The sequence below is a fragment of the Lathamus discolor genome, chromosome W, assembly GCF_037157495.1.
Source record: "Lathamus discolor isolate bLatDis1 chromosome W, bLatDis1.hap1, whole genome shotgun sequence".
Lineage (NCBI taxonomy): Eukaryota > Metazoa > Chordata > Aves > Psittaciformes > Psittacidae > Lathamus > Lathamus discolor.
Window position 1 is genome coordinate 32,830,010 of NC_088908.1, and position 18,863 is coordinate 32,848,872.

Below are 18,863 nucleotides of genomic sequence, written 5' to 3' on the forward strand. Positions count from 1 at the left end.
GAATAAACAGGCCCAGCTCCTGCAATCTATCCTCATAACAGGCCCCTAATCATTCAAGGATCACCTACTCCAAGCTCAGGAGTGTTGCGTCCCAACAAGAAGGAAACGGGACCATCATTGACCGTTGTTTTCCTTTTCAGTTCATGCACCCTTTCCTCCCAAACTGAGGTAGGTTTTTCATCCCACTTTCTCATGTCTTCTCCATGATCCTGCAGGTAAAACCTTAGGGTGCCATGTTGCGTGTACCTCCTATATCTTCCCTCTTGAGCAACAGGGCACTTACTGTTAATAGCCGAGATGTGGGTCAGTACAAGTGTGGAGCTGGATAGATCGTCGCTCCCTGATTCGGACGCCAGGGAGCCACCCGTAGATCCAGATTAAGTTGAATGTACACAACCCACGTGGCAGAAATTTACACGGAGTACGCCATCATCATACGCCAACTCATTGGCAACAATGAACTGGAGGGAAGCAGCGGCACCAACAATGGATGAAGTGTGAGTCATCAGCTTGAAGACAATCTCACCCCTTCCACCATTTCAGCTGTGGAAAAACTCCTGTCCCAGGAGTTGCAGCAATTGAGCTGGTAGTAATATTAACTTGGAATAGCTTTGGAATTTATGAACTACTTAGCAAATCATGACGCTTTACCAGGACTGCATGAAATATGATTTGCAACCATGCGAACAACTTTAGACACTTCAGTAATCTATGTGCATTGCTTTGTCTTTTCCTTAAGGATAAGTGCTTTAGATCGGTATTCTCAAAACTATTATAATGCAAAAGCCTGAACTACAGTTCTTCTGCATTGAAAAAATTGCACAAATATCTCAGGGAAGACAGAGCTACATAGACATGAGAGTGCAAATCTGGAAGGACCTCCGGTAGTTTCAGTTAAGGTCCTTCTGATTTGCATGAGACTTGCACCAGTCTGTGATTTATGTTCAGTGAATGGACACATACAGGTGATGTTTTGCTTTTAATTAACTCACTCCCACCTCACGCTGTCTTTCTCTCAGGTAGTCCTGCTGCAACTTGGTTGTAATTCCGGCCTCCAAGCTCAGGAGTGTTGCGTCCCAACAAGAAGGAAACGGGGCAAGAAGGCCAGGAGGTCTCCGTGGTTGGATAAATAGATGCTGAGCAAACTCAGAAGGAGAAAAGAAGATTATAGATAGCAGAAGCAAGGACAGGCGGCCTGGGAGGAATACACAGACTTTGTCTTTTAAGCTAGGGATCAGGTCAGGAAAGCCAAGGCCCAGTTAAAATTGAATCTACTGGGCTGCATCAAAAAAAGTGTGACCAGCAGGTCGAAGGAGGTGATCCTGCCCCTCTACTCTGCTCTTGTGAGACCCCACTTAGAGTACTGTGTGCAGTTCTGGTGTTCTCAACATGAGAAGGATGTGGAACTGTTGAAACAAGCCCAGAGGAGGGCCATGAGGATGATAAGGGGGCTAGAACACCTCCCATACAAAGTCAGGCTAAGAAAATTGGGGCTGTTAAGCCTGGAGAAGAGAAGGCTGCGTGGAGACCTCATAGCAGCCTTCCTGTATCTGAAGGGGGCCTACAAGGATGCCAGAAAGGCATTCTTCGTCAGGGACTGTAGCAATAGGACAAGGAGTAACGGCTTTAAACAGGGGAAGTTCAGATTAGATATAAGGAAGAAGTTCTTTACTGTGAGTGTGGTGAGGCACTGGAACAGATTGCCCCAAGAAGTGATAAATGCTCCATCCCTGGCGGTGTTCGAGGCCAGGTCAGACAGGGCCTTGGGAGACATGGTCTAGTGTGAGGCATCCCTGCCCATGGCAGGGGGTCAGAAATAGATGATCGTAAGGTCCTTTCCAACCCTAACCATTCTATGATTCTACGATTTATGGGAGTTAAGTCTCTCCAGCCTATCCCTAACCCAACCCTCTATGACCAGGGTGAAGTCTTCCTTTCTCTGGCCTTCTTCTCTTACCTCTGAGGTCTGGGACTCCTGAGAGCTGTCCTCAGCAATATAGACTGAGGCATTCTGAAGGCATTCAGGAATTCTGCTTTCTCTTTATCTTCCATTACCAGGACACTCATCTGATTCAGCAGCAGCCCCATATTTTCCCTTATCTGCCTTGTGCTGCTGATATACTTGTATGTAGAAGCCCCTCTTGTTGTCCTTGATGTCCTCTGCCAGATTTAATTTGAAATGGGCCTTGGCCTTCCTTGTCACATCCCTGCATACCCTGACAATGTTCCTATAGTCCTTCTACTTGGTCTGATGCTTCAGCACATTTTCAGATTACTAAATTGGAAATAATGATGTGAGCATCTGTGCACTGTAAGTTTCTGCTATGATTTTTAAAAGCCTGTGGTGCTTTGCATTGAAAGAATTCCTGTAGTCTTCCTTTAGTATAGGAACTGCAGCATTATCCTGAATCCTGAATGCTTTTTTTTTTTTTTTTTTTTTTTTCCCCCCAGCCAGTGGGGTAAATATAAATGGTTTATCCATTGAGGTCACTTACTCTATCTATTAGAGGTAAACAATTTGCTTATAAATTGAGTACTTAAATGTCAGGGAGATGCTGCTGCATTCACATCAAAACAGGCATTTGGAGAACCTCATGAAAGCTGTGAGCTCCAGTCAGCTTATCATTCTTTTAGTATGCACTTCAGTTAGCAGTTACTGATCCCCAGATTAATTCTGTCAGAACATCATGATTTCAAAGCCTACCCCATTTGCAAAAGTCTACAGGATGAGTGGAATTTCAGAAGCTTTATACTCTCAGTATAAAAAAAAAAAGTGATCCCTCTCCCCTCCAGAAACTTCTGGATTACTGCAGAAACATGGAAGAATGGGAAAGATGTAGATAGTCTTGACGTCTCTCTTCCTATCATTGCACAATTATGCCCTGTAGTTTTTTCTCTATTTCCTATTATTTTTTCGATACCGTGAATTTCCTTTCATTTCATCCCTTTCCTCCTACTTGTGTTGTGAAAAGCCAACCATCTCTTCAGCTGTTGATATCACAGTTTCGAGACTGAGAAAGAGGGCTTTGCTAAGCCTTTTGGCATTCAATGGGCTCTGTTTTACAATGGAGACTGCACCGATTTTACTGATTACACCTGCAATGAATAAAAAGATTAGCTTTTTGCCCATGGCAGGGGGGTTGGAACTAGATGATCTTAAGGTCCTTTCCAACTATTCTATGATTCTGTGATTCTATGTTTAAACAATACTTTGGTTCCCTGACTCACGTGGTCTTCAGACTCCCATCAGGACACGGTTGGAAGGGCTCATGACTAACAAAACCAGTGGTGAACTTCTGCTGTGCCTGCACGTGATTTGAGAGGCAGTCTTCCCCGTTAATTCTTACTAGGGTCCACTCTTCTAAACACACAAAAATGGGAGAGTCTCACTTGTGTATTTTTGGGTTGCTCAGAAACAAGCTATTTATATGCTGAGACAATGAAGTAGGTGTTTTATTTTTTGTTAAACTTCATTACCTACTTTTACTTCTTTTTAGACATGCATGTTTTATGCTGGAAACACCAAATTTAGCTTCAATTTAATTTTTTTACATTTTAAGTTGGAAGGCATGTTCTATTCGGAAACCTAATGTGAAGTATGGTACTTTTTACCAGCAGCAAGCCCTAGGAGGTTTTCTGCAGGACCTGCTGCTGCAGTTATTAAATTGTATTGATATATTCCTAAGAAAAACATTGCCTGTTTAGTTGGGGGTTTTTTGCTTTGTTTTTTTTTTTTTTTTAGAGGCATGGCACAGTAAAGAGATATTAATTTTGATGTTTCCTGAAGCTTCTCGTTTGCAAAAGGGGGCGAGGGGTAGCCCATTGTAGCCATTCTCCTCTATATAATGATAGGCTCCTCCTATGAATGACCACATCTCGTGTCAATGACAGCTCAGTCTGTATGCCATCAGCCCAGAGTTACATCCCCCTGAACCTGCTGTCTCCTCTGCTTGGCAACTTTTATTTACAGAGCAATGCTAGCTCCTGCAACTTTGTTGTAATTCCTGCCTCTCTTTCAATGCCTAACAAATTATCCTCACTCTTGTGAGTGTGGTGGTGTTTGGGCTTGGTGTTATTGAAGACTGAGGGAGCTGAGGAAGGAGTAAACTCTGGGAGTGATAAATTTGACAATCTGCTCTGGAAGATCCCCTTCTCTGGGGTGATAGCGATTAATTTTATATTAGTGCCTGCTGACATGTTTTCCATTAGTATTTTAACTGGAATTAAAGCTCCTACATCAGTTTTGAACTAGATTCAATGGGGTTTATCAGAAGACACTATTGTTGTTTGTATTACCAGCAAGTGTCATACGCTGGCTTGTGATCCCTCTTCCCTGGTTAGAGTCACTGGGGGCCTAAAGGACTTCCTTAAACCATTTCAGACACTTGAAATTATGAACTGACTTGACTTGACCACAGGCTCCTCCTATGAATGACCACATCTCGTGTCAATGACAGCTCAGCCTGTATGCCATCAGCCCAGAGTGACATCCCCCTGAACCTGCTGTCTCCTCTGCTTGGCAACTTTTATTTACAGAGCAATGCTAGCCCAGGAAAGCTCAGTGCACTCATAAAAATACATGAAATATCTCCAACCTACAGTTCTGATTAGAGCCTTCAAGTAAGCAGTTTGCAGCTGTCCCGTTGGGAAACCAGAGGAAATGCTCAATTTTGAGCAAAAGGATGAGCTGAGCCAGGATTATTTATTCATAGAATCATAGAATGGTTTGGGATGGAAGGGGCCTTAAAGATCATCTAGTTCCAACACCCTCTGCCATGGGCAGGGACACCTTCCACGAGACCAGGTTGCTCAAAGCCCCATCCAACCTGGCCTTGAACACTTCCATTCACGTGTTGGAACTAGAAATCTCTTTTTTTTCTTCTTCCTCTCAGAGGGTTTTCTTTTCCAGTAACATGCTTTCATGTATGTCTAGAAAGCAGAAACTGAAGAGAAAGCTTTTTCAAGAGGAACAAATCACCTGGAGCTTCTCAAGTTCTTAGGAGCTCCTTGCGAAGGACCAAAACAGTCTGATTTTTCAGAAGGCAGGTGACCGTAGCATTTTCCACTTAACCTCGGTGCCACAAGATTTATTCATTCAGTCTTGAAAATCTCTGGTTGACCTTTTGCTATGCACTAAAGGTCTGTTATCAGCATTGTGTGGAGTACTTTTGAGTATAAGCTTAAGTTAAAGCAGGCATGAATTCAGGCCTGGCTTTGCTCTTATCTAGATGGTTACAAGGGTAGCCAATGTTACTCCCATCTTTGCTTGACCAATCTGATAGCCTTCTATGACGACATGGCAAGGTGGGTCGATGAGGGGAGAGCAGTGGATGTTTTCTACCTTCACTTCAGCAAGGCTTTTGACACTGTCTCCCATAACATCCTCGTAGGTAAGCTTAGGAAATGTGGGTTAGATGACTGGACAGTGAGGTGAATCAAAGACTGGCTGAATGGTGACTAAAAAGGGAGTCCAGGGTGACCGGTTCCACCTTAGGCGTCTAATTTTAGACATCAAATGTTGTGCAAAATGAATCACACACATAGAGGGACTAGTAGACTTTTATACATCATAGAGCTTTAATTTTTACCATTACTCTTTTGTTGAGCCCAATAACTTTTGTCTAAAATGTTTCCTCCATAGAGGTCTTAAGAGATCAAAAGATTAAGAATTCATCTCTTCCCCATGCCCCTTGTTTTAATGATTATAACTACCACAGTGCAAAACAGTGCTTGTTCCAATTCACCCTTGGTTAATACTGCATTTCCCTCTGCTACTTTGAAGAGATTGCTGTATTTCCTCTCTGGGAGTGCTGATGCAGTTTCAGATCTCCAGGTCTGAAGGCCAAGTGGTCTACCTTTTTTCCCTTTCAAAAATAAAGATCTTTGCACAAACTTCTACCCACCTAGCAGAAAAACTGCTTCATTTTTTACTTGAACAAGGACATTATTTAATAAGACCAATGTCTTTCCATACCCCAGCTTCCCAGTGATCTCAAAGAATGCTTCAAATATTAATAAATTATGTCTCTGCATCTCTTTAAATAAATATGGCTACATACCCATCAAGAGCAGAGAAACTAAAGGGCAGAGAGTACAAGTATCTGACTCAGCTCTAGAGCAGAGATGGAACAGAGATGGGAGCAGATCTACTTTTTCATGATATATAACAGTGTCTTTTAAGCACTGGTTTTCAATTAGCACTCTGCCACCTTTAGTCACACCTTGTTTCTTTTCTACTGCAACACGACATACATGGGTTGGGGAGGAAAAAAATCACCTTCAGTGCTTGGTTTCCAATAACCAAGAAGCACTTTTTTGTTGTCTTTATACTACCTCCAAAAGAAAAGGTTTCCAGTCTCTGATCCAGTCTCTCCACGGCATTGCAGTATATGTGTGTTGCAATATTCAACAAGTTACAATCACCATCTGAGATAAATTTGAATCTTTTTTTACTTCTACATCAGTAACCACACTAAATCTCTGCATACGATGAAATGGGCATTTGCAAATAGAAACTGGGCAGTGAGGAGGGCAGTTACCCGAATCACTAACAAAAATGCAAGAGGCTATATGAAAACTAAACATATTAGAAATAGTCATTTGTCACAAGTGTCTGTCTTCTCCTTATTCGATTGACATTGTTTATATTACCGGAGATGAGGAGCCTATTGCACCTTGCACTGCATAATCAAATAACAGAAATGATGGCCCAGGTTTCTACTTTCATAGGGCTCCATCTACTACAGCCAAAGCAAAAGAATATCTTTGCTAATATCTTAATATTAAAAACTCCCATGGCTATATATAGATGCTAGATGGAGTTAATCATATCATGCAGATAGATAACTTTTCTACGATAAGCTTCCAGATACACCTAGTAACAACAGGGTTCCTGCCAATTTTATGCCTTTCAAGCTATTTCATAATGGACATGAACAAGAGCCATCCTTAAGTATAAACATCTCTCCTGGTCTTTGGCTCTGTTATCTTTATCTTGCAGTACTCTCTTCACCTCATATTTATTGCAACTGTGTGCTTCGTTTTCTCTGCTTCAAACTGAATACTCCTTCTGAAGGAAGAACTCTGCAACTTTAACGCATCTTGTTATCACTATACATGTCCAGAGCAGAATATGCTGTTATAAATGGTGCCCACCCACAGTTTGGATGATACGATGACCTAAGAACTCTGTCATCAGAATCAGTGTAAGAAGATATGTATGTGCCTGCGTGCATACACACACGCGCGCGCGCTTTTCCAAATACTACTAATAATTACAATTATTATTACATTTTTCCATATATGTTCTTTAGCACATTTAGCTTTTGAGGAACTGGCTTAAATGGACGGTGAAATTCTTAAACACCTGTGAGACAGAGCTGGAGCCTCATTTGGCTTGGTTTTACACCAACCATACCTGAGCCTGACCCTCAAAGCCTGTACAAATTACTTTTCCCAAACTGTCCAACCAAAGCATAGATTTAGAAGCATCCACATACCTGCCCAGAGTGTTTAGTGTGCTTTAGATGGAGGTCATACTAAAAGTACTAGTTTTATTATTCCACAGTTTCAGCAGACTGTCTGACCTATTAAGAATCAATTTGAGCCTATTAAGAATGTCATCTATTCTATTTCCAGACAACATTGCAGCAGTTCAACCTCATTACTTATCTGTCACTATGAAAAGTAGCTAAACCTTCATCCATCACATACAGCTACGTTTTGCACAGAATTCCTGATCCATTTACCCTACTTTTTTCTTTTTTTCTGCTGAATTATTCCTTTTTTTTAAGTTTACAGCAATGTGGGGAAAAAAAAAAAAAGTGATCTTTGGCCTCTTCAGGAGCCTGCTTAGTTAGGTTCCATGGGATATAGCCCTAGAGGGCAGGGGGGCCCAAGACTGTTGGTCGATATTCAAGGATCACCTGCTACAAGCTCAGGAGCGCTGTGTCTCGACTAGAAGAAAGTGCGGCAGGAGGGCCAGGAAACCTCCATGGATGGACAAGGAGCTGCTGAGGAAAGTTCGAGAGAAAACAGAGACTTATAAAAGGTGGAAGCAAGGACAGGCGGCCTGGGAAGAATACAGGGATGTTGTCCGGGAAGCTAGGGACCAGGTTAGGAAAGCTAAGGCCCAGTTAGAATTAAACTTGGCTAGGGATGTGAAAGGTAACAGGAAGGGATTTTATAGGTACACCGAAAATGAAAGACAGAGTAGGGACAATGTGAGTCCTCTCCAGAAGCTATTAGGAGAAATGGCTACCCTGGTGTCGTGGTTTAAACCAATCCACACAGGTCGTCCACTCACCCCCCCCCCCGACCCTCCCCACTCCCGGAGGGATGGGGAGGAAAATCAGGAGAATGCAACTCCCACAGGTTGAGATAAGAACAGTTTAGTAACTAAGGTATAACACAAATCACTACTGCTACCACCAATAATAATAGTGCTAAAGGAAATAACAAGAGGAAAGAATACAACACCTCAACACCAGCCGACCAATAACTCGCCCCACTCCCCCCAGCCGAGCACCGACCGATACCTCCTCCAACCCTGCAGTCCCTCTACCCCTTCCGGGTCCCTCCAAGTTACATCCTGGGCATGACGTGCTGTGGTATGGAATACCTCTTTGGCTAGTTTGGGTCAGGTGTCCTGTCTCCGCTTCCTCCCGGCCTCCCCTCCTCCCTGGCAGAGCATGAGGCTCAGAAAGTCCTTGGCCAGACCAAACATTCGAGCAGCAACTGAAAACATCGGCGTTATCACCACTGTTCCAAGGCCAAAAGATCAAAACACAGCACTGTACTAGCTCCTAAGAAGGAGAAAAATGACTGCTGCTGCCCAACCCAGGACATTATCCACCCCTTATTCCATACCATTCACGTCATGCTCAGATCCCACATCTTCAATATGCCATCACTCTTACATATATATATACATCTACATATACACAGAGAAAAACATCATTTCTTAGTGCATGGACCTATAAAGCTGCTGAGTCCATCTGGTCCATGATGTCAGGCTCCATCTCTTGTTACAGTCTCTCAGAGCAGGAGAGGCTGTGTGCAGTGTTCACACTCATGAATAACCTGGGCAATAGTGTCCATTGCTAAGTCCACCCCTTGATCATGAGTCCATCTCTATGTTGCATCTCTGCCCTGATGGCCTGAAGTGTCATGGCCCACCAGGCTCGAATAATTCACTGTCCCCTTCAGTAGTTTCTGCAGCTTGTTGCTGGGGACTCCATACAGCTGCCTTCCATCTCCGACGCTTCCAAAGCACTGGAGGGGCCCAGTGGACCAGATACTCGCTCATACTGTCCCACACACCCTGCCACTCATGGCTGTCCAGCCTTGGGGAAGATCTCCTGGTCCTCCCATATTGTGGTCTAACCCCAGACAAGAAGCAAACCCGACTCTGCTTGACTTCTGAGATCAGACAAAATGGCCGTGGGTAGAACACCCTCTGTGTGTGTGCCAACATGCTGATCCCCATCACAATCAGCAGGCAGGTCCCAAGGGTACCCAAAGGCCATTCAAACCCTTCAGAACTCTCCAGTGATGCTGCTGTACTTGTCCCTGGGGCTGGTGCAGCTGCTGTGCCTGCCGGCTCTCCCACCACCAGCTTCTCTTTCCCTGGGTGCAGCTCTTCCTCCTCTGCCCTGCTGGGAAATGCTGCCTTGGCTCCTGCATCCTCCTGCGGCTCTGCGGGCGGCTGCCGGGGGACGCTCTCGGCCGCCACGAGGCTCGGCTCCTCCGCGGGGCTGGGCTCGGCCGCGGGGCTCGGCTCCTTCGCCGCCTCCTCCCGCTGCTCAGCAGCCGCCTTCCTCCCGGCCTCGGGCCCCGCTCCCGCCGCCGCCTGGTCCCCGGGGCCGCTCTCCCGGGCCGCTTCGGCCGCCGCCGGCTCCCGGGGCCGCTCCCCCTCGGCTCCCCGCAGCTTCACAAAGACAGAGGCGAGGACAAGGGCCAGGATGGTGAAGAACAGCAGGACGGCCGGGTACAAGTCCACGGCCACGTCCATCCGTCCCTGCTCTTGGAGCCCACCCATATTACAAGCCATTGCCATAAAGTACAGTGAAACAAAAACCTTAGCCCAAGCCCCACACTTGATAAACACTACCACAGGGAATACCAGCTCTAAGTAATGTACTACATTCTGAAGCTCGGAGAGCAAGAGAAACAACTTTGAGAGCCAATAAATCAGCACTGTGACGACTATTAATCTGATCATCTCCGTCGTTATCTCAACCCTTCGTGCCCCACGTTGGGCGCCAAAAAGAACTGTCGTGGTTTAAACCAATCCACACAGGTCGTCCACTCACCCCCCCCGACCCTCCCCACTCCCGGAGGGATGGGGAGGAAAATCAGGAGAATGCAACTCCCACAGGTTGAGATAAGAACAGTTTAGTAACTAAGGTATAACACAAATCACTACTGCTACCACCAATAATAATAGTGCTAAAGGAAATAACAAGAGGAAAGAATACAACACCTCAACACCAGCCGACCAATAACTCGCCCCACTCCCCCCAGCCGAGCACCGACCGATACCTCCTCCAACCCTGCAGTCCCTCTACCCCTTCCGGGTCCCTCCAAGTTACATCCTGGGCATGACGTGCTGTGGTATGGAATACCTCTTTGGCTAGTTTGGGTCAGGTGTCCTGTCTCCGCTTCCTCCCGGCCTCCCCTCCTCCCTGGCAGAGCATGAGGCTCAGAAAGTCCTTGGCCAGACCAAACATTCGAGCAGCAACTGAAAACATCGGCGTTATCACCACTGTTCCAAGGCCAAAAGATCAAAACACAGCACTGTACTAGCTCCTAAGAAGGAGAAAAATGACTGCTGCTGCTCAACCCAGGACACCTGGATTTGGAGAAGGCTGAGGCAGTCAGGTGAACTTCCTGGTGACTGGAAAAAGGGAAATATAACCCCCATTTTCAAGAAGGGGAAAATGGATGACCCAGGGAACTACAGACCAGTCAGTCTCACCTCTGTGCCTGGCAAACTCTTGGAGCAGATTCTCCTGGAAAGCATGCTAAGGCACACGAGAAACAATGAGGGGGTTGCTGACAGCCAGCATGGCTTCACTAAGGGGAAATCCTGTCGGACCAATTTGATGGCCTTCTTTGATGGGGCTACGGAACTGATGGACGGGGCAAAGCGGTTGACGTCATCTACCTGGTCTTGTGCAAAGCATTCGACACTGTTCCACACGGCATCCTTGTCTCTAAACTGGAGAGACATCAATTTGATAGGTGGACCACTCGGTGGGTAAAGATCTGGCCGGATGGCCGCAGACAAAGAGTTGTGGTCAATGGCTCAATGTCCAGCTGGAGACCAGTAACGAGTGGTGTCCCTCAGGGATCGGTGTTGGGACTGGTCTGTTCAACATCTTTGTTGGCGACATGGACTGTGGGATTGAATGCGCCCTCAGCAAATTTGCTGATGACACTAAGCTGTGCGGTTCGTTTGCTACACTGGAGGGAAGGGATGACATCCAGAGGGACCTTGACGAGCCAAGTGCAAGGTCCTGCACCTGGGTCGGGGCAATCCCAGGCACAGCTACAGGTTGGGCAGGGAAGAGATTCAGAGCAGCCCTGAGGAGAAGGCCTTGGTGATGTTGGTTGATGAGAAAATGAACATGAGCCGGCAGTGTGCTCTGGCAGACCAGGAAGCCCACCGTATCCTGAGCTGCATCAAAAGGAGCGTGGCCAGCAGGTCGAAGGAGGTGATCCTGCCCCTCTGCTCTGTTGTCGTGAGACCTCACTTGGCGTACTGTGCACAGTTCTGGTGTCCTCAACATGAAAAAGACTTGGAACTGTTGAAACAAGTCCAGAGGAGGGCTACGAATGATGGTAAGGGGCCTGGAGCACCTCCCATATGACAACAGCCTGAGAAAGTTGGGGCTGGGCTAACTATTCTGTGATTCTATGACTCTATGATCTCTGAAGGTAAAGAAATCAGTGCTGACACAGAACACGCTTCATTACTTATCTGTCACTATGAAAAGTAGCTAAACCTTCATTCATCACATCCAGCTACGTTTTGCACAGAATTCTTGATCCATTTTCCCTACTTTTTTTTTTCTGCTGAATCTAGCATCTAGTCAACCCAGGTGGCAAGCAGATCAAATGCCCACATACATCCAAGCAGTCTCAACTTCACCCCATTGATTTCTAACGGGATGCCAGCTCCCGGTTGCCAAAATTGCTACTAAAATTGGCCTAGAAGTTCCTAGACCACACTGAGGTATTATACGGTGTTTTGATGAGATTTCTTTTTATGGAGAGGCAGGGGTGTCCCTGAGATAAAAGCAAGCACTTCCCTGATTCAGGGAAAACTCCAGGAACAAACTTGCCAACAAAGTTTTCAAGCTGACAAGCAGGTATTCTTTATTGCGGTGCCGGGAGACAAGGGGGATAGCTTCACCTAACGTGTGTCTCCTCAGCTGCCACACACGCTGTCCTTTTATAGTCACTGGGCATACGTACATATTCATGAGGCTACGTATTGATTACATCATTTTCCAGAAAGCTCCCCGCATGCGTACAGAATTGTGGTGGTGGTCTCTGAGGGTCGTTTACTTCTTCCAACAATCTTCATCACTTCTGGCAGCCTTTGAAGCATGCGCAGTAGATGTTTATACCAGTTTAATTGGTTCGTTAGCACCAGAGACTCCTATCCTCCTACTTATCAGTTAGTTTAGCTGTAGCCCATCCTGGACACCTGCCGTTCCCAGATACTCCTTATCCCTATGTCCTGTTTTTCTAGACTGTTTTTCTTAAAACTATGTCAACTACAACAATTTATCTCGTGTGAGAATTCTCAGTATGTTCTCTAGCTGTACTCTTTTTTTTCTCCATGTATCCTGCACCTCAGTAATTTTCCACTGCTACTGTTACAAAGCCATCAAACTTAACATTACTCAAAACTAATTCTAAAGGTTTATATATTCCATTTTGTAATTTTGTGCCCCCCTTGTCTCACCCAGGACTCTGATTTTAAGTGACATTATTCATGTAGGAAAGCCTTTCCTCTTTTTCTTTCCTTTTATTTTTAATTTTATTTAAAATAAATGGTATGTCTCCAGAGCACACTCTGACGTGTCACTGCGGATGCCAATCCCCGTATACTCCTGATGTTATTAATTTTTAAAACAAACTTGCTGATTGGGGTTCTGACTGCTTTTAAGTCTCTTTAAGGAGACTGCATACTAATTAAGCCACAGAGTGATTAGAATATGAAAATGAAGAGCTCAATGGTGCAGCTATTTTAAAATCATAGCAGACAGCAATTAGTGACATGGTGTCCTTAGTTCAGCAGTAGCAGTAATTTTTTCCCCTTCTTAGTAGTTGGTGCAGTGCTGTGTTTTTTGACTTTCGGCCTGGGAACAGTGCTGATAACACCCGTGGTTTTAGTTGCTGCTCAGTAACGTTTACTCTGCCCAAGGACTTCCTGAGCCTCATGCTCTGCCAGGGAGGAGGGGAAGCTGGGAGGAAGCAGAGACAGGACACCTGACCCAAACTAGCCAAAGAGGTATTCCATCCCACAGCACGTCATGCCCAGTATATAAACTGTGGGCAGTTACCCGGAAGGGCTAGATCACTGCTCAGGTCGGGCTGGGTATTGGTCGGCGGGTGGTGAGCGGTTGTGTTCTCTCCCCTCGTTATTTCCCTTATCATTTTATTAATGGTGGTAGCAGTAGTGGTTTTGTGTTATACCTTAGTTACTGGACTGTTCTTATCTCAACCCGTGGGAGTTACATTCTTTCGATTCTCCTCCCCATCCCTCCAGGAGCAGGGAGAGGAAGAAGGGGGGGAGTGAGCAAACGGCCGTGTGGTTTCTGGGTTGCCAGCTGCGCTTAAACCACAACAGTTATTCTTGGCGCCCAATGTGGGACCCAAAGGTTTGAGATAACTACAGATCTGACCGGAGAGTGTCTAACCATATTTGTGATAAGCATTCATTGTTTTGGATTAATAGTCACTCGTCACGATGCTGATTTATTGGCTCTCAAAGTTGTTGCTCTTGATTTCAGAGTTTCAGCATGTCGTACCTTACTTACAGCCAGTATTTGCTGTCTTAGTGTTTATCGGCTGGGGGCCTTGAGCTAAGGTTCTCGTTTCATTATACTTTATGGTAATGACTTGTAATACAATGGAATCATTGATCATGAAACTGATCTGGCTTGCATTCCCAGTGAGGTCACCACCTCTATACTTTGGGAGGTATATAATAGAAGTGATTAGCAATTACACATCTTTTTTCCCCTCCTCGGGTGGTCAGCCTATAAAGGAGACATTCCCTTACCTTCCCAGTCTCCCCACCAGACCGTTCACAGCATCATTTGAGAGTTCTGAAGGTTTTGAATGGCCTTTGGTTACCCTTGAGACCTGCCTGATGATTGTGATGGGGATCACCACGTTGGCACTCATACAGAGTTTGTTTTACCCACGACCATTTCATCTGATCTCAAAAGTTAAGCAGAGTCGGGTTTGGGTCCTGTCTAGAGTTAGACGACGATATAGGAGGACCAAGAGATTTTCCCCAAGGCTGGACAGTCATGAGTGGCAGGGTGTGTGGGATAGTATGGGCAAGTATCTAGGCCAGTGGGCCCCTCCAGTGCTTTGGAACTTCACCACTGAACAGGTGCAACATCCAGAAAAATTAGTAAAATATTTAAATGAGGAGTGTTATCATCCCGGTCATACCAGAGTGACAAATCATGGCAATGTTCTGGGGCTTGGCCTATGTTTACAGAGCCCTGTTCAACATCGTCCAGCACCTTCAAACGGAAAAAAGTGTCTCTGGATCTAATGGCAAAGCAACCGACAATGCAGCTACTCCAACTCCAAATACAGCAGCTACACCAACCCTAGTGACAAGTACAGCAGCTACTCAAACTCCGACCGCAACAGACAGTGCAGCTACTCCAGCTCCAAGCACAGAAGCTACACCGATCCCAGCGACAAGTACAGCAGCTACCCAAACCCCAACAACAGATACTGCAGCCACTCTGACCACAGTGATAATCACTGCATCTAAACCAGAGGACCGATTTATGCCAATATCGGTTGCCCCTGTACGTAAGGGGAAAAGCAAAAAAGATGCAAGAAAGATGAAGCGAGATAAAGAAACAATGTACTCACAATCCGGGACAGTATCTGACCAGGAGTTATCAGTACGTGAATCAGAGGAAGAAGAGGAAGAAGAGGTGACTTCTCGACCCCGGACTTCAACCGAGCCATGAAATATGAGAAAAGATTTTACCCGCCAACCAGGGGAGCACATCATCACCTGGTTGCTCTGATGCTGGGACAATGGGGCTGACGGTCACGAACTAGAAGGTAGAGAAGCCAAGCAGCTGGGATAACTGCTAGGGAAGGGGGAATTGACAAAGCAATTGCAAAAGAGAAACAGTTCCTCGGCCTTTGGAGGCGGCTTTTGGCAGCTCTGAAAGAAAGGTTTCCATACAAGGGCAATGTCATGAGGTGAAAAATCTCTTGGTCCTCCTATACCGTCGTCTAACCCTAGACAAGGCCCAAACCCGACTCTGCTTAACTTTCAAGATCCGACGTGGTTTCTGGGTTGCTGGATGGGCTTAAACCACGACATATGGGAATCAGCTGCTTGTCTCTCCAGATAAAGATTCTTAATAGAGAATTACACTTGAGGAGCCATTACACAGATGGATCTGAAAATGATTTAAGAGGGGGCACTATAGTATTATCTATATAGTATGTAACATTATAGTATTAACTATATATAGTATTTTTATTTGCAAGCCAGGTTCTTGACAAGTTGTAGGTGCGTTACTTCTTTAAAAAAGTGTGCTGGCATCTCCTCCTACTTCTTGCTTTGGGACTGGAATCAGGATTTAGATTTAGATAGAAGCTCAAGCAAGGGAATGGGGAGGCAGAGTGAAAAATCCAGTAGGTTTTTTTATAAAAGAGTCCCTGCAGGATGGATTCTGCTGCTGGGTACTGCTTGCTTATCATGGGAATGATACAGTCTCATCCCCTCGGTTGCAAGGGCTGCATGCCAGAATAAAGCTTTTGAGAGGAGTAATCGCCTCTGCAGGTGCAGGGTTGCAGAGGTCTAACAAGGCAGGTATAAACACACGGTTCCACCTCCTCTACTTGCTTGTCAGGGTTCTTCAGTTGGCAGTAAATGGGATGTATCCTGCTCATAAGTCTACCCACCATTGCTAAAGCTGAGAACTGGACCTCATGAGTTTGGCATTAAAATTATATACTAGTAATGATAATTATTCAAACTAATTTTTAGTCAAAGGTTTAGCATTTGCTGGATCATGTTGCTTAAATTTCTTTCCAGTTACATAAACTTTTTTATGTGTATTTTATTTTCTTTAAAGAAAAGATGGGATTATTACCCACTAAGCACATCCAATAAACTGAATATCAATGGAATATTGACCAAGTCTGGCAAGATGTGATAAAATCGCATGGATTAAATTACTCGTCTTCTTTCACAAAAGAAGGAGGAGCAAGCTCCCAGAACAGAATAGCTAGCTGCTGAAAAAAATCACATTTAATGAAAGGACAAACTACAGAGGCAGGCACTGAAGTTTGAAATATTTTTAGGGTCTCATAAACCAAAAAGTAAATAAAGCTATATCTTTCCATTTTCATGAAAAAGCCCTTTTTTGATGCTGTTCTCAGCTGTGCTGCCATAGATACTCCTTTCAAATCAACAGCCCTTTGCCAAGACCTCTGGAGCTGCAGTATATTGCACACTTATTGACAAATAAAGTAATGAATTTGTGTGTCATCAAGATACAGGTTTCTGAAGAGCCCTGTTTGCCCTCACCCTACCAACAGCTCTGGCATCCTCCAATAGCTCAGCAGAGGCTTAGGTAAGCTGAGCTGGGGCTTTTTGGCTTCTTAGGGGGGTTCTCACCCAGCAGGGAAAGTTGAAGCCTAAACATTAGGACCAATGGGGTCAGACAGCAACCCAGATGGATGGATGAGGAATAAAATACAGTTGGCTGCATTACTTTCAATTGATTTGAAAGTGATTTTAGGTAAACTGTCCCCACATATACATTTCAGCCAGTGAAATCTAACCTGCTGCAGCCAAATGACCTCTGGTTGCTGTGCTGCAGAATTGTTTTGGGGTGATATGGATGTGTCTGGTAAGGTAGAGCAAATAGTAAATGTTATTTTGGAAGAAGCTGCATGAGGAAACCCAGGGGACCCAAATTCCTGTTGAAATCGGAGTGCCTTCAGAGTCGGCACTTTTGATGACATAGGCATATATTTCTCATAAATTTTAAGATAGATGTTGTGGTGGTCTGTTGTGCTGGAGTAATGACAGGGCTATCATTAGGGATATGTTGGAAGTTGCATCATCATTTTATAATGTGAAGGCTGAGGAAATTAAGTTGGAGGAGCCAAGCGATATATCACTGATACATAGCTGGCCTCTCAGTTCTGAGCCCTTATTCACTGCCTTAAAATATAGATTAGAGATTATTACTCCTTTTAAACTAGAGAACTCTGTGTGTGTGGTGGACTTGTAGGGACCAGGGTGTTGCCACCATGTGATGTTTTCACTCACTGCTCCAATTGTCTGCGTGGTTTTTTTTTTTTTTTTTGTTTCTTTCAAATGAAAATTTTCAGGTCATTTAGTTTCACAGCTCAGCATTTTGAAATAATGTAGGTGTAAGGAGTTGCTTTGATTGCAGCCATAAGACCAGGATCTGTGCAGAAATAGCCTGCCTCTGCCTCTTGTGGGTCCTGGGGGGCAAGAGAAGCCTCAGCCTATCATTTCCAGGGCTTTTCCAAGTCAAAAATCATGATACCTCAGGAAGATGATGTTTCATATGAACCTTGGGTGGAAGGCACACACCTCCAGCCCAGTGGGACCTCATCATGGGATGGCTGCCTCCCACACACCTCCTCATGCCCAGCTGGCAACTCATCCATGTTGGTGGCCTGGGGGCAGGAGAAGTCCCAAGTGGCTGAGGTAAAATGAAGCTCAGGAGCTTTGTGATCAGTTAAAAACAAAAAAAACAAAAAAAAACAAAACACCAAAAAACCCCCTCCAAACTATCAAATTTCAGTGCCAGTGCTGCTGATTTTATTTCGACCCCTCCCTGGCCTCATCCCAAGGATGTGTATATGGGTGGGTCTCCATTTTCCAAAGGAGGGCATCAGCAGTATGGGTCATGGCCACTGCACGCTGTGTGGCTGGGAGGCCACTGTGAGGAGGAGGTGGAACTGATTCATTCCCCTAAGGCTGTTTATGCTTTCAGCTCTTTTCTCAGGCTAAAGAAACCAGGTGTCGCTCGCTCGCAACATGTGCAGCTCCACCACAGCTGCATGTTTTCATTTTCTCAGTCCACAATTCCTGGAAATCTCTCCTTTCCCTGAACATGGCTAGTCCATGTCCATGACAGCTGAACTGTCCACAGGATTTAAGTCCCTGATTACTTCTCAGACAGTGGACCATAACAGCTTCATCATTATTGCCTATTCCAGAAAAGCCACATACCCATTTTTATATGTGCATGAAACATCAATTTGCCAATAACATGTATGCATGTTTGCTGGTCACTAAATAATGATCTCTAAATAATGCACCATGGACTTGGGGGTGTTAAGCATCAAATTCTGTGAGGGATTATTTTTTAGGGGAAAATGATTCTCACCATGAGGCTGAGTTGCACCATTCATCCATTGGAAAGGAATATTTTACTTGTGGTTTAAATTGAAAATCAATAGAATATGTTTCCTTAGCAAGTTTGCATTTATAGATATTTATAAATATCTATATTTATTTTTATACATTAATTATATTATTTATTATATATTCATTCTATTCTATATATTTATTATACATTTGTTATAAT

At 44.8% G+C, this 18,863-nt stretch overlaps 1 protein-coding gene across 17 annotated transcripts in view; it reads left to right on the plus strand.

Moving 5' to 3' along the window:
- The window catches only part of LOC136004410 (SET-binding protein-like), a 347,514-nt gene that overhangs the window by 96,513 nt on the left and 232,138 nt on the right, over window positions 1–18,863 (plus strand). The gene's annotated exons all lie outside the window — the stretch shown is intronic.